General features: G+C 40.6%; 1 protein-coding gene and 1 pseudogene across 1 annotated transcript in view; both read left to right on the plus strand.

Moving 5' to 3' along the window:
• HHAT (hedgehog acyltransferase) overlaps positions 1–13,855 on the plus strand; it is a 569,769-nt gene that overhangs the window by 182,649 nt on the left and 373,265 nt on the right. The gene's annotated exons all lie outside the window — the stretch shown is intronic.
• Positions 4,199–4,961, plus strand: LOC102864593 (annotated as a pseudogene).

The following is a 13,855-nucleotide window of genomic DNA, read 5'->3' on the forward strand; positions in this document are numbered from 1 at the left end:
GAACTTGGGCGGCATGGCGGAGGCGGCTGGTGTCCGATGAACCCAGATGCGGGACGACCGAAGAAAGTTGCACCGAGGCCTCCTCGAGCCGAAATCAGTTTATCTTATTCTTTAAGGTCTGCTGAAACCTTTCCACCATGGGTGACCCTGTTGGTATATGACATATTGATGGCATAGCTTTACATCACAGCATTCACAGTGATCTGCAAGTATCCCCAGGAGAGCAAACTGACAGCCAAATGCCATGCTCATAAGAGAGGATGATAAAAAAAAATGAGCACTTACATACATAAGCTATAAAATAAGCAGCAATGTGCAAATCATGCTCCAATGTAACAAACTGACAGACCGGAGTCTTGTACCCTTAAGTTTTATCCTTAGTTTACAAATAAAGATACAGAGACATAGAGACGTTTAGTAACTCATGCAGCTTAAATGGCTGAACTGACAAAGATGTCTTGTGAGTGAGGGCATTCTGATTACCACACTGGCCACTTGACTTCCTGTAGTTGTTATTCCCACTTTGTCTTGGCTCATAAGTGCCGTACTTATGGTCAATAGACTACATATTGAAATAAAAGATAGCATTGTCCCCTAAGAGCAACCCCAGCACGAAGAAATCAGTCTTAGCCATCCCTTCAGAGATTCTTGTGCTCAACTCAGAACTTCTCAGAAGTCTTAATGTAAAGAGTTTCTTCTCAAACTATGTAGGGTCCTAGATAGGAGTGGTTAGTGTTTAACCTATGATCAAGTCTCTCTTACTTTCTTATCTCTTGAAATCATTATGCTGCTGTTTTTATGCTTTCCTAAAGAATCATGATAGATGGTGAAGAGATTGAAATTGTTAACAGCTTCAGCTTGCTAGGCTCCACTATCAACATTCTTGGTACCAGCAACCAGGAAAAGATTAATTGCATTGGGAAAGACAGCTGTGAGAGACCTCTCCAAAGTACTAAACAACAACTATGTCAGTCTGGAGACTAAGGTGTGCCTGATACAGGCCATAGTCTTTACAATTACTTGCTATGCATCAGAAAACTGATGATAGACTAGGAATGATAGGAGAGTTGATTCCTTTGAGCTGTGGTGCTGGAGAAGATTTTTGAATGTACCATGAACTGCTAGGAGGACAAACAAGTTCGTCCTAGAGAGGGTGAGACTAGGCTGCTCCTTGGAGGCAAGGATTCTGAAGCTTTGTCTAACATACTTTGTGTACATTGCAAGGAGGGACCAGTCCTTGGAGCGGGACATCATGCTTGGGAGATTGAGGGACAGTGCAAGAGAGGAAGATGTTGGATGAGATGGACTGATTCAGTGACGAGTAATGGGGGTACGTATGTCAGAGATGATAATATTGGCCCAGGATAGAGCAGGGTTTAGAGTTGTTGTACATACAGTGTCGCTATGAGTTGCAGGGGACTCAATGGCACATAAAAACAACAATAAAGAATTAGTGACATTTCAGTTTCATTAGGTATAAACCACTGTGGTTTTAAAGTTTTAGTCCACTAAACTCTTAGTCTTGTATAGCTGGCACATGGAATCTAAAATTGTTGGTAAGTGCACCCATATTGATAATTATGCCCTCTCTGACATATTCTGGGCATTTTGCAAGGAGGGACTGGTCCTCGGAGAGGGACATCATGTTTGGGAGAGTGGAGGGACAGTGCAAGAGAAGACACTCGATGAGATGGATTGATTCAGTGTTGGGGTAATGGGAGTAGGTGTGTCAGAGACAATGAGGTTGGCACAGAATAGAACAGGGTTTAGGGTTCTTGTACATAGGGTTGCTATGAGTTGCAAGCAATTTGACAGCACATAACAACAAACAGCAACAACTAGCATGTGATATTTTATCTTTATTATAGAATGCTCATCATCTACTCCTAAATATTGGCCAGATTTTTGCCAGTATAAGGTAGCGAAATCTTGCAGGTCTTTTGGAATCAAAGCTTTGTAATAGATCCTATGAGACCAGCTGTAGTTCATGTCTGGCTAGTGAGATATGGGTAGTAGAATGAGAAACAATGACTTTGCTAGAGTGCAGTTCCCTCAGGTGACATCATTGCAAGGGTCTGTAGGTCAGGCTAGATCAACTTTTTCATCCAATGAAGAGTGGGATACTCACTTGATAATGGGGACAAGGGTATCCAGAGTCATCATAAAAACCCTTCTTGGTTATCATTATAACATAGGGCTATCACCTTTGGATTAGATACTTTGAAAGGGTGACAATTCATCTGGCATTGTCGTTTACTAAACTTAAGGACCAAATGAAGACCCCTGATGATAAATGGTTCAATGTTGGGCTGCTCCAAAAGTTGCTAATTTGAAACCACTCATTATTCCCCAGGAGAAAGATGAGGCAGTCTATTCGTTAAGATTTACAGCTTTTGTTGGGATTGTGAAATGATACAACCACTAAGGCAGGTAGCCAGTCTGGCACTTCCTCAAAAGGTTGGAAATTGAAACACCAATAAATCCAGCTGTTCCATAACTAGGAATATACACTAAAAAAAAGAATAAAGATGAGATAGAGACATATATGCACACTCATGTTTATTGTAACATTATTCACAAAAACAAAGAGATGGAAGCAGCTTAAGTGCCCATCAATAACCAGTTGGATAGAGAAACTGTGCTGCACCAAAAAGCAAGGAAGGAATTTATGAAATCTGAAATATAACATGAATGATAGACTAGAGGACATTGTTCTGAGTCATGAGTCTGAAAGATATTATTCTGAGTGAAATAAATAACTTAGTCACAAAAGCTAAATATTGCATAAGACCACTGTTAGGAAGTAGGAGGGTCCTCAGAGGCAGCAGGGCAGGAAAGAAAAAAAAGAATGGATAATGAACATTATTGGAATATATCACAGGAAATAAATACACATCAGATATTTATGTGTATTACAATTAATAATCTGGAACAGAACATGGAGTAAAGGGAGAAAAATCTCTATGAATGTGTGAATGAAAACCCGATTTCTTTGTAAACTTTCATTAAAATCACTCTCATACACACATCCACACGTTACAACCTCAGAAATCTGAAGGGGGGTTGTGTGAGTGTAAATTGATTGGACAACAGTGGACTTGGATCAATATTTAAGAGCCAAATTTTTTTTTTTAGATTTTATTTTAATAATTTTAATGAACATTTACAGAGATTTTGGATTTCCATTCATTCATTGTTGTACTTTTCTCCCTGCCCAGCCATCCCCCCTGCCCCCGTGCCCAAGTTCGCTCCTCTCTTTGAAAAGTAAAATTCTTTCTTTGATATACAATCCCCCCACAGCCCTCCCACTGCCCCAAGTACACTCCACTATGCAACTTTAATTGTGGACTCTGTGATAACCATAATACCCTATCATACATTGCTTTTAAATTATTCTTTCCCTCATCTGCTTCAATGCAGTACACGCAATTTATCCAGTTTTTCTCAGTCTTACCCCAACCCTGATATCAGTCCCATTTTACAGCAGTGGCACCATGCAATATTTTGCCCTTTTGCATCTGAGATACTTCACTCAGCATAATGCCCTCCAGGGTCACTCATTTTGAATAATATTGCATGAGTTCCTTGTTTCTCAATGCAGCATAATATTCCATTGTGTGACTATACCAGAGCTTCTCTATCCATTCGTTTGTTGATGGGAACCTGGGTTGTTTCCAACTCCTTGCTTATTTCTAAAATTTTTAAACTTTCTCAATCTTATGATGAAGAGTCAAGAGATAAGAGATTATTTTTAGTAGAGTTCTAGGAGGTGTGCAGTTTCCAGTCTGTGTTTTGAGCTCAGGGTTTAGGACTTTGAACCTGTCGTTCTGTCTGTGCTCCTGTGGGGTTAGTGGTGTAACTCGCTATGAACCATCAGAGCTCTCTGTAGAGCCACCCTGCTAGCCAAAGCCTCTCTGGTCATTTGAATCCACCAGTGGCTCCTCGGAAGGATGGGCAACCTCCTCCTGTAGGACCGTATCATAGTTCTTGTGATTAAGGATATAATGCTCTTCAGAGTTGTAGTTTGAGTTCCTTGGAGGGAAGTGTGTCGGTATTATTAGGGAATACTCTTGGAAACATTTTATGAAGGAAAGAGAAGGAAAAAGAAGAGAGATGGCACACAGAGGCTTCTGTGAGGTGGTGGGCATAATGGTGTTTGTATGATCTATGGAGGCTGCTGCTTTAGACCTCAGCCAAAATGACAGCAGCCAGACCAACTTTTGAGCCTCCAAGAGGTGGAAGAGGCAAAAGAGAAGGTAACTTGAGCCAGCTTTCCAAGCATTATTCAAGCAGAGACCCACCCTCTCATACAAAGATAAAATATAGGTGTTCCATGGCAGAAAGAGATATCAATTTGTTTCCACAAAGATTTACAACCTTGGGAATGCTTCCAGACAAACAACTCTGGATGCCCCTGAAGAAATTCACAATCGTGACTTCAGAAGAGAGTTGGAAGAGAGAGAAAGAGCTGCTGCAAGAGAAAAAAAATAAAGAAATCGAGATTGCCCCACATGAGAACATACAGCTCCTTCTTCAGTGTCTTAAGAAGTCTAGACTAGACCAGATTCCTGCTGCTAACCTTGGTCCTCTGACAGATGAGGAGAATGAAGATGAAGGTTATGAAGAGGAGAGTGATGATGGTGATACTGCAGATCTTCTTGCAGAACTAGAAAAAAATTAAAAGAAGAAGTGGTGAAGAGTAAGCCAGGAAAGAACGAGAACAAAAAGCCCAAGAAGAGAGAATCTGCATTGAAAACATTCTGAGTGGAAACCCACTTCTTAATCTCACTGGTCCATCCCAGCCTCAGGCTAACTTCAAAGTAAAAAGAAGAAAGGATGATGACATTGTCTTTAAGAACTGTGTAAAAGGTGTAGATGATCAGAAGAAAGACAAAAGATTCGTAAATGATATGCTGAGATCTAAACGTCACAAAAAGTTCATGGAGAAATATATCAAGTAGTATAGTTGTATGTGCTTAATTATTAAAAGACTGTAAAATGTAAATGGTTGACCTACCTTTATTTTGTTTAGGAGGTTCCCTTCCTCATCCTGTCTTCTAATTGTGTATGTTGTTGTTGTTGTTAAGTGTCGTTGAGTCATAGACGTCTCATAGCGACCCTATGAATGAAAGACCTGAGCACTGTTCATAGAGTTCCCAGAGACAAGCTATTTCAGAAGTGGATGCCTCTCCTGCTTCCAAGCTTGTTTTTATCAGGGAGCTCTATCAAACACCATCCACCATGGGTAACCATTATCACACTTGACACATCAGTGTCACAGTGTTCAGCTTCACAGTGACCATGAGTTACCTGAGGGTCATAGATTAATATCATCCACCTTTGGCTTGGTAGCATCACTTTGTATCTACTAGGCCAACAGAGCTCTCTCTATGACTCACAGCAATTCTAGACTTCCTAATTTTAAACATCAAAATATCTTGGCTTTAAGTGATAGATAGTTTGGTAGTGGGCTTGGAATTATTCTTTAAATCTTTTCAATCATGTGTGTTTTCTGTTTATTATGGAGTAGAGATTTGTCTTTTTACAAATATTTTAGTAGTAAAAAAAAAAAAAAAGAGAGAAGTGAAGAGTGATGCAGTCTCCATGGCACCTCCTGTTGATCCTATTAGTAATTTTAAAGGTGAGGTGATAGCTACAGAGTTTTATTCCTTTCCATTTTTTAAAAACAGCAACAAAAAATGTTTCCTAATAACTTAATAGGCTAGAAGTCCTAATTCAGTGTGCCTGCTCTGGGGGAAACTTTCTCTCTGATTCTTTGGGAAGGTCTCGATGCTCTTTACAAAGCTTGACATCTCTCTCCCCCTATTTGTGTTCCTCTATCTCAAAGGAGTTGTTGTTGATGTTGTTAGGTGCCATCAAGTTCATTATGACCCAAAGAGACCCTTTGAACAACAAATTTGAACCCTGTCTTATCCTGTGACATCCTCACACTTCCTGACACACTAGAACCCATTGCAGCAGTCACTGTGTCAGTCTACCTGATTGAGGGTCTTCCTCTCTTTCACTTACCCTCTACCTTTCCAAACATTCATGACCTTCTACAAGGAATAGTCCTTCATTTACATTATATTTAATTCATTTATATTGTAGGGTTACAATCGTCCCATCAACAGCTATTTTTGTGAAAGTGTGTAAGCCAGCTACTTCATGCCTCATGTCCTAATAGCCCCCTTTTAGATAGCCACTTGCTGATTTGCCCATCCCTATCAAACGAGGACTCTGAGAGAACATGCATGTCCTTTTGCTGAAGGATCCTCTGTTCAAGTTGGAAACTTTGAGCATGTGCATTCGTAAGCATAGTCAGTCCACAGCAAGCCATCAGGTGGCAGCTCTCTACTGTAGTTCACTGTGATCATCTTCCCTTCATTTGATTAGATTCTGGTCAGCTCATCACTAGCCATCTGTAGCTAGGTTTAAATGGGCACCAGCTGCATGCTCAAGAGTGCACACTTCTCCCAGCCTTACAAACCTGTTGGTTTCCTCACTCAGCCCTAGCCCCTACATGGGGCCAGGAGAGTCAGCAGGCCAAGAGCTCTCTGACTCCCTGCTCCTAAAGCCAATAATCCCTCCCTTATGCTGAGTGAACTAACTCAGTCCCACAAGGACAAATTCTGTATAAAAATCATTATTGTAGAATGAGTATGAGAATCTAAGGGGGGGAGCGAAGGATGGAAGCAGAGAGGTGAGGAGGGACAGGGAGTTGGGGTGTTAATCATAGGGTTGTACAATTTGATGGGTAGGGGAGTGAAGGAAACGGGAAGGATCTTGTGTGAAAAAACAATGTATTCAAACTTTGTAAATAAATCAGTATTTAAAACAAAACAAAAAATACCTCCTTGCTCATCCATGCATCTGCGCATGCTTGGAGGGCAGAACTGAAGGAACACGTCCAAGCTCAGCCGGTCTCTCCATTGTTGTATTCCTCCCACTTCCGCTCCTGTGGATCCAGGTGGTCATTTATGAGTGAGTGTACTCCAAGCTCAAGTCCTGGAGGTGGGCTCTGACGGACACCCACTCTACCCTGCCTCAGAAACCATACAGCTTGTTCGAGTTATAGAAAAACACTCTCTGCCTTTCCTTTATATTCTTATTCCTTCTCTTCTTTTCTGTTTGCCCTTCTTTCAAATGTGAATCTTTGTAATCAAAAGTCGAGTGGGGTCCCACAAATACGTTGAAATGCAAGTCTTCTCAGAGTATTGTGCGAGACTCAATTTTTCTCCTTCACCACGTCCCAGTTCCCCCTACCAAATCTATATTTTTAAAATTTATTTTATATTAGTTTCCTTACAAATTTGTATACATTGTGTATAACACTATTCTTCATTCACACTGTGTTTCAGACTATCATTCCCAAGTATTACGTTTTATAACGTTAATCACCATTGGCCTGGGTCCACCATAATCCTCTTTTCAGATTCCCATTGGAACTTTCCCATTTCCTTTACTCTCTCCTTCCAGCCAACAAATTGTGCAACCCTGTGATTTTGCTCCTACTTATCGTCACCCCTGTTCTCCCAACCCTTTCTCCCTTAGATCTCCATACATGTTAAAGTAGTTATCCTATTTTTACAATAATGGTCTTACGCAGTACTTGTCCTTATGAGACTGAGTTAGTTCACTCAGCATAATACTTTCCAGTCCTTCTCAAGTTATGTAGTCATTTTCAAAATCATTGTTTCTGTATGCTGCATAGTATTTCCATCATGTAAATATACCAAAGTTTCTCAATCCATTCGATGGTGATTGGACATTTGGGCTGTTTCTATGATGTTGTGATGGTTAATAACGCTGCTATGAACACTGGTGTACAAATCTATGTGTTTCAGTTCTGATTTCCTTGGGGCAATACCATTTCAGACAAGGTTCTCATATAAAAAGTTTACAAAATACTACACCATTATGGATGGTGAAGAGATTGAGATAGCTGATAGTTTTGGTTTGCTTGGCTCTACAGTCAACACTCTTGGTACCAGCAGCCAGGAAATCAAGAGATGAATTGCATTGGGAAAGTCAGCTGTCAGTGACCTCTCAAGAGTACTGAAGAGCAATGACGTCAGGCTGGAGACTAAGGTGCACCTGATCTGGGCCATAATCTTCACAACTGCATGGTATGTTTCGGAGAACTGGACAGTGACTAGGAAAAAGAAAGACAATTGATGCCTTTGAGCTGTGGTGCTGGATAAGAGTGTTGAATATACATACCATGGACTGCTAGGCAAACAAACAGGTTTGCCCTGGAGAGAGTGAAACCAGGCTGCTCCTTGTATGCAAGGATTCTGAAGCTTTGTCCAACATATTTTGGGCATGTTGCAAGGAGGGATCATTCCTTGGAGAAGGACATCAAGTTTGGGAGGGTGGAAGGATAGTGCAAGAGAGGAAGACCCTCGATTAGGTGGGTCAATTCAGTTATTGAAGTAATGGGAGTAGGTGTCAGAGACAGTGAGGTTGGCACAGGATAGAGCAGGGTTTAGGACTCTTGTACATAGGGTTGCTATGAGTCGCAAGCAACTCAACAGCACAGAAAAACAACAACTGGGCCTCCAGAAGAAAAAGACTGATAACCTAATTACAAAACGGGCTAAAGACGTGGAAAGACATTTCACAGAGGAAGACATTCGGATGGCCAACAGACACAAAAAAAATGCTCAAAATCACTGGCAATAAGGAAGATGCAAATCAAAACCACACTGAGATACCATTTCATCCTTGTAGCAGTGATAAAATTTAGCAGAATTGCAAGCAATAAGTGTTGGAGAGGATGTGGCAAGATAGGGACTCTTATACACTGTTGGTGGGATTGTAAAATGATACAGCCACTCTGGAAGGCAGTTTGGCATTTCCTAAAAAAGCTGAATGTAAAAGGCAAGGTCAAAGGGTAATTAATTTTATGAAACATAGTGCATGAGAATGATTGTATGAAACACAATGTGAATGAAGAATAGTGTGAAACACAGTGTATACAAACTTCGTAAGTAAACCAAATAAAAAAAAAAGGAATGATAGTCAACTTAAAGCAACTGATTTTAGAAATGTATATGCGTGTGTATGTGTGTGTGTGTGTAATAAATGTGTATACATAAATAAACACACTCTACAAAAAAAAATGCTGAGCATAGAAACTCTGTATGACCCAGATATTCCCTGACAAGGAAGATAGAACAGAATCTATTTTTATTTATTTTTTTAATTTTATGCTCACTTCAACTTTATCATAGTTTTCACATTTGAGACAATCAAAATAGCTAAGTGGCATACTTGCTTTGTTGTTGTTGTTATGTACCATTGAGTCACCTGTGATTCATAGTGACCTTATGTATAGTAGTTGTGAAGCCTGCCTTGTCCTGAGCCAGTCTCATTGACTCTGATACACCTACTCCCTTTGCCCTCGTCACTGTGTCAATCCATCTCATCCAGGGTCTTCTCCTGTGCTGTCTCTCCACCTTCCAAGCATAATGTCCTTCTCCAGGGTTCGTTCCCTCCTAGCCACATGCCCAAAGTATGAAAGATGGAGCTTTAAAATCCCAGCCTCCGTGGAGAGACTTGGTTTCACCCTCTCCATGACAGACCTATTTATTTCCTTGGCAGTCTGTGGTATGCTCAAGACTCTTTTCCAGCACCACAACACAAGGGCATCCTTCTGTCATCCTTTCATTGTCCAGCTCTCTGATGCATAGCAAGTGATTGCAAAGACCATGGACTGGATCAGGCGCACCTTAGTCTCTAGACTGACATCGTTGCTTCTCAGTACTCTGGAAAAGGCCCTGACAGCAGATTTACCTAGTGCAATTTGTGTTTTGATTTCCTGACTGCTGGTGTCAAACGTGTTGATTGTGGAGCTGAGCAAGCTGTAACTGTTAACAACCTTAATCTGTTCTCCATCCATCATGATGCTGCCATCATGATGTATCCCACCACTGCCACACTTGCTTTATGATATATTTTAAAAGGACTATATAAAACACAATAAATGTGCATAGAACACAACATATATGAATAATACAAATATTAATAAAAATATATTTTTTGGTTGCAGGGCATTTAATACTTGGAACATGTTTGTTATGCAATTAAGCAACAAAAAATAGTTGTATAAAATGTTGTACAAGGTATTATCACAGTACTGTTGAATAAATTACAAGAATGAAAGCCCACCTTGGGAGAGAACCAAGGATTTAGACACACAATATTATTACAAGAAATAATTAAAAAAAAAAATTAGATTATAAGAGCATTGTTCTTGGAAAATATGGCCCCTTACAGTTTTATTTTGCAAAATGTTCACATGAAATGCAAACAATGGAATATGTTCTCAGTCTGAATATTCTGCAGAATCTATTTTTAACAAGCTTATCTCCAGGACGGATCTTCCATTTTAGTACTCCAAATTAAGAACTGGCCAAAGGCAGAAGACACACTTTCTAAATCCACAATATCCAATGTCCAGTTATATTTTTATTGTGAAGATTACACAACAAAACATCCACCAGCCCAGCAGGTTCTCTATGCATAAATTCAGTAACATTGATTACACTGTTTAGGTTGTACACTCCTTCCTTATCTTTTCCTATTTATCCTTTCACCATTAGCATTGACTCAGTGCTCTGTTAGTAAACTCTCACTTCCCCACTGTAGGCATTCATTTGATTAACATTTATTATCCTGGGTGCCTGGGGCTTCTAGTCTCCTGAAGGTCCAAATGATCCAGATAACCAAATCTAGATTCTCTCAGTGTCTCCTAATGCCTGATGGCTAAGAGAACATGGGGTGGGGGGTAGGGGGGTGGGGGTGGGGGTGGGCAGGGAGGCAGAGTGTATAGGGAGTTGCACTGCTAACCCAAAGCCAGCATCACTCTGGCAGTTTGCATCCACCAGTGCCATCTCAGGAGAAAGATGGTCAGTCTCCTTCCGTATGATCTACAGTTTGAAAACCAGCTCTGACTCAGTTCCAGGTGGATGGCTTTGAGTGAATGAGGAGTCTTATGGCTCCAGCTGCTCTGTTATCAGTTTGTGGACCAGGAATTTCCTCCTTGTAGGTAGCAGAAACCAACCTCAGCTGATTGTGCACAAATCCAAATTACATGAAAAGGGATATGAATTGTTCAGAGAAGCACTGGAAGGTCTGGGAACCTGAGTGCAGGAATATGCAGCCAGGAGCCAAATCCCAAATTATGACATAGGACTGATTCTGTACGGGTGGCAGAGCCCCCACCACAGGCACTGCCAAGCACTAGTCTCTCAGGTCCTCTCTGGTAAAACCAATGGGCCCTTTTAGTCTAGTTCTGGGTGGGGCGTTTTAAACCTCCATCCTTTTGGTTAGTAGTTGAACATTTAACCATTTATGGTCCCCAGATACCTTAGATAAAAGGTACTTATCTTCCATTAGTTTACATCTATAGATAAAGGAATTATGATCCTAACATATATTTTGAGGGAATGTAATTCACGCCCTAATGCAGTCCATTTCTGCTCAAATTCTATGTGTCTCTTTGACTCCTTTCCCCATTCTGGCAAGTCACATAGTTTAGTCGTTTCCTGGGAAAGGATGCATGGAAGATGAATTTTTGGTCTCTAACTTATTTGTCTTTATGCTCATAGTCTGTAGTGTGACTCACTCATTCACTCACTCACCTCCCTGTCTTTGAGTCAGAACTGACCCATGACTGACCCTGAAATGGGTTTCTGACGCCAACTATTGCATGGAAGAAGATTGCTCTTTTTTCTCCCTACGAGTGGCTGGCGGATTTGAACTGCCAGAGAGGTACCATATTTGGATTAACAGCACAACTTCCTATGGGCTCAGCCAGCAGAGCTTGCTAGAGTATGGCTGGGTATAGAATTCCAAGCTAGAAATTGTATTTCCATACCAGATTTGTGATGACATTATTCCATTATAGTCTAACTTGTAGGGGCGCTCTGGTGGCTTAGTGGTAAATAGTTGTGCTGCTAACTGAAGGGCAGGTGGTTCAAATCTACTAGCCGCTCCGTGGGAGAAGGTGAGCAGTATCCTCTCCTGTGATTTCCTATCTCTGAAAACCTGTTGGAGGGTCAGCTCTGAGTTGTTTCTGATTCAATGGCAAACAACAACAACAGCAACATTCTAACTAGTGGTGTTGCTAACTAATCCAATGATGTAACTTTTTAACTTTATCTTGTACATGAAAACTTTGATCTTCCTTTGAGCTCTGAAGGGCTTCTCTTGTTTAGAATGCTCTAAAATGTGGGCAGAATCCTATCTCCTTTTTGTATGGGTGACCAAAATGCCATCAGTACTGAAGAAGGCCGGAAAACTTAGGGGCCCCGCGTGAGCCCTGGCCACATCGGGAAGCACTGGAAGCACCCTGGAGGCTGAGGTAATGCTGGTGGCCTGCATCACCATAGGATCAACTTCGACAAATACCACCCAGATGATTTTCTACATGTTGGTATAGAGACATGACCACCTGAAGAGGAATCAGAGCTTCGGCCCAACTGTCACCCTTGACAAATTATGGACCTTGGTCAGTGAGCAGACAAGGCTTAATGCTGCAAAAACCAAGACTGGAGCTGCTCCCATCATTGATGTAGCTAAAAGTCAGGTTACTACCAAGTTTTGGAGAAGGGAAAGTTCCCAAAGCAACCAGTCATTGTGAGGGCCCAATTCTTCAGCAAAAGAGCTGAGGAGAACATTAATGGTGTTGAGGAAACCTGTGACTTGGTGGCTTGAGACTTTGTTAATTACATGGAGGTTGCTTCATTCAATGTTTTTCCCTTAATCTGAGTGAGGGTTCTTTGGTGGCATCTGTACCTACATCACTACTTGTGCAGCTAATACTGAGCAGCATCAGGATCTCTACTAAATATGGGGGAACCTGTATTTCTCTGCTGAAAACTCCTGCTAATAGAGATGTATTAGCACTTCAGAGGTTTGGGCCATTTTCTAATAATATACTTGATTTATAAAGTGGAAGAGGGAAGAATGCTCTAAAAGGCCATAATGTTATGTTCTACTTTGATATTATTGTCATTCATTACAATGGGTGTTTAAGATTTTTAGAAAAGAAAACATGTTTTCTTTAATTCTAGGTGGTTGTGGTTGATTGCTGTTGAGTCAAATATGACTCATAGGGACTCTTTGAACAAAAGACATAATGCCTTTCCGGAGCTATCATTGTTTCTCCAAGTTCATAGAGTTTCCAGAGGCATGTGGTTTAGGAAGTGGATGCCACTCCTGCTTCCAACTGGGAGCTTTTACAACTGGGAGCTCCACCAAACACTGTCCACATTGTGTGCATATGAAGCAATGGGAAATACCATGGCTTGAGCCAAGCACACATTTGTCTTTAAATTAAGACTAGGAGATCCTTGTTCTTTAACGTTTGAAAGAGGTCCTTGATAGCCTGAGAAATACTCTTCCCTTTTGGTTTTGTAACCCCATATCTTTGCTTTGTTTTTCAAGATACTTTTTGAAATCTTATTTTCAACTGTTTTACTTCATCATTTCTTTGTTTTGCTTTAGTATCTCTTAAGTTCTAGAGCAAGTTTCAGAATCTTTTCTGACATACATTTTAGTCTTATTTCTTATTTCTTTCCCCTTTTTTTCTATGGATGATGCCTTTGCACAACTTGTCTGCTCTTGGTTATTAATTTTCAATGCATAAAACATATCAATATATTTCTTTTGCCATTTATCTTTGTTATACGAAGACAAGAATCAAAACCAGACCTTTCCTACTTGTCCCAATTTATCTGTCCATGCTTATTTCCACATTCTATGTTAACTGCATTTTCTTTTTTTTAATAATTTTAATGAGCATTTACAGAGATTTTGGATTTCCATTCATTTATTGCTGCACTTC

Source organism: Elephantulus edwardii, unplaced genomic scaffold (assembly GCF_000299155.1).
Source record: "Elephantulus edwardii isolate Elephantulus edwardi_28Jun2011 unplaced genomic scaffold, EleEdw1.0 scaffold00063, whole genome shotgun sequence".
In the NCBI taxonomy this organism is placed as follows: Eukaryota; Metazoa; Chordata; class Mammalia; order Macroscelidea; family Macroscelididae; genus Elephantulus; species Elephantulus edwardii.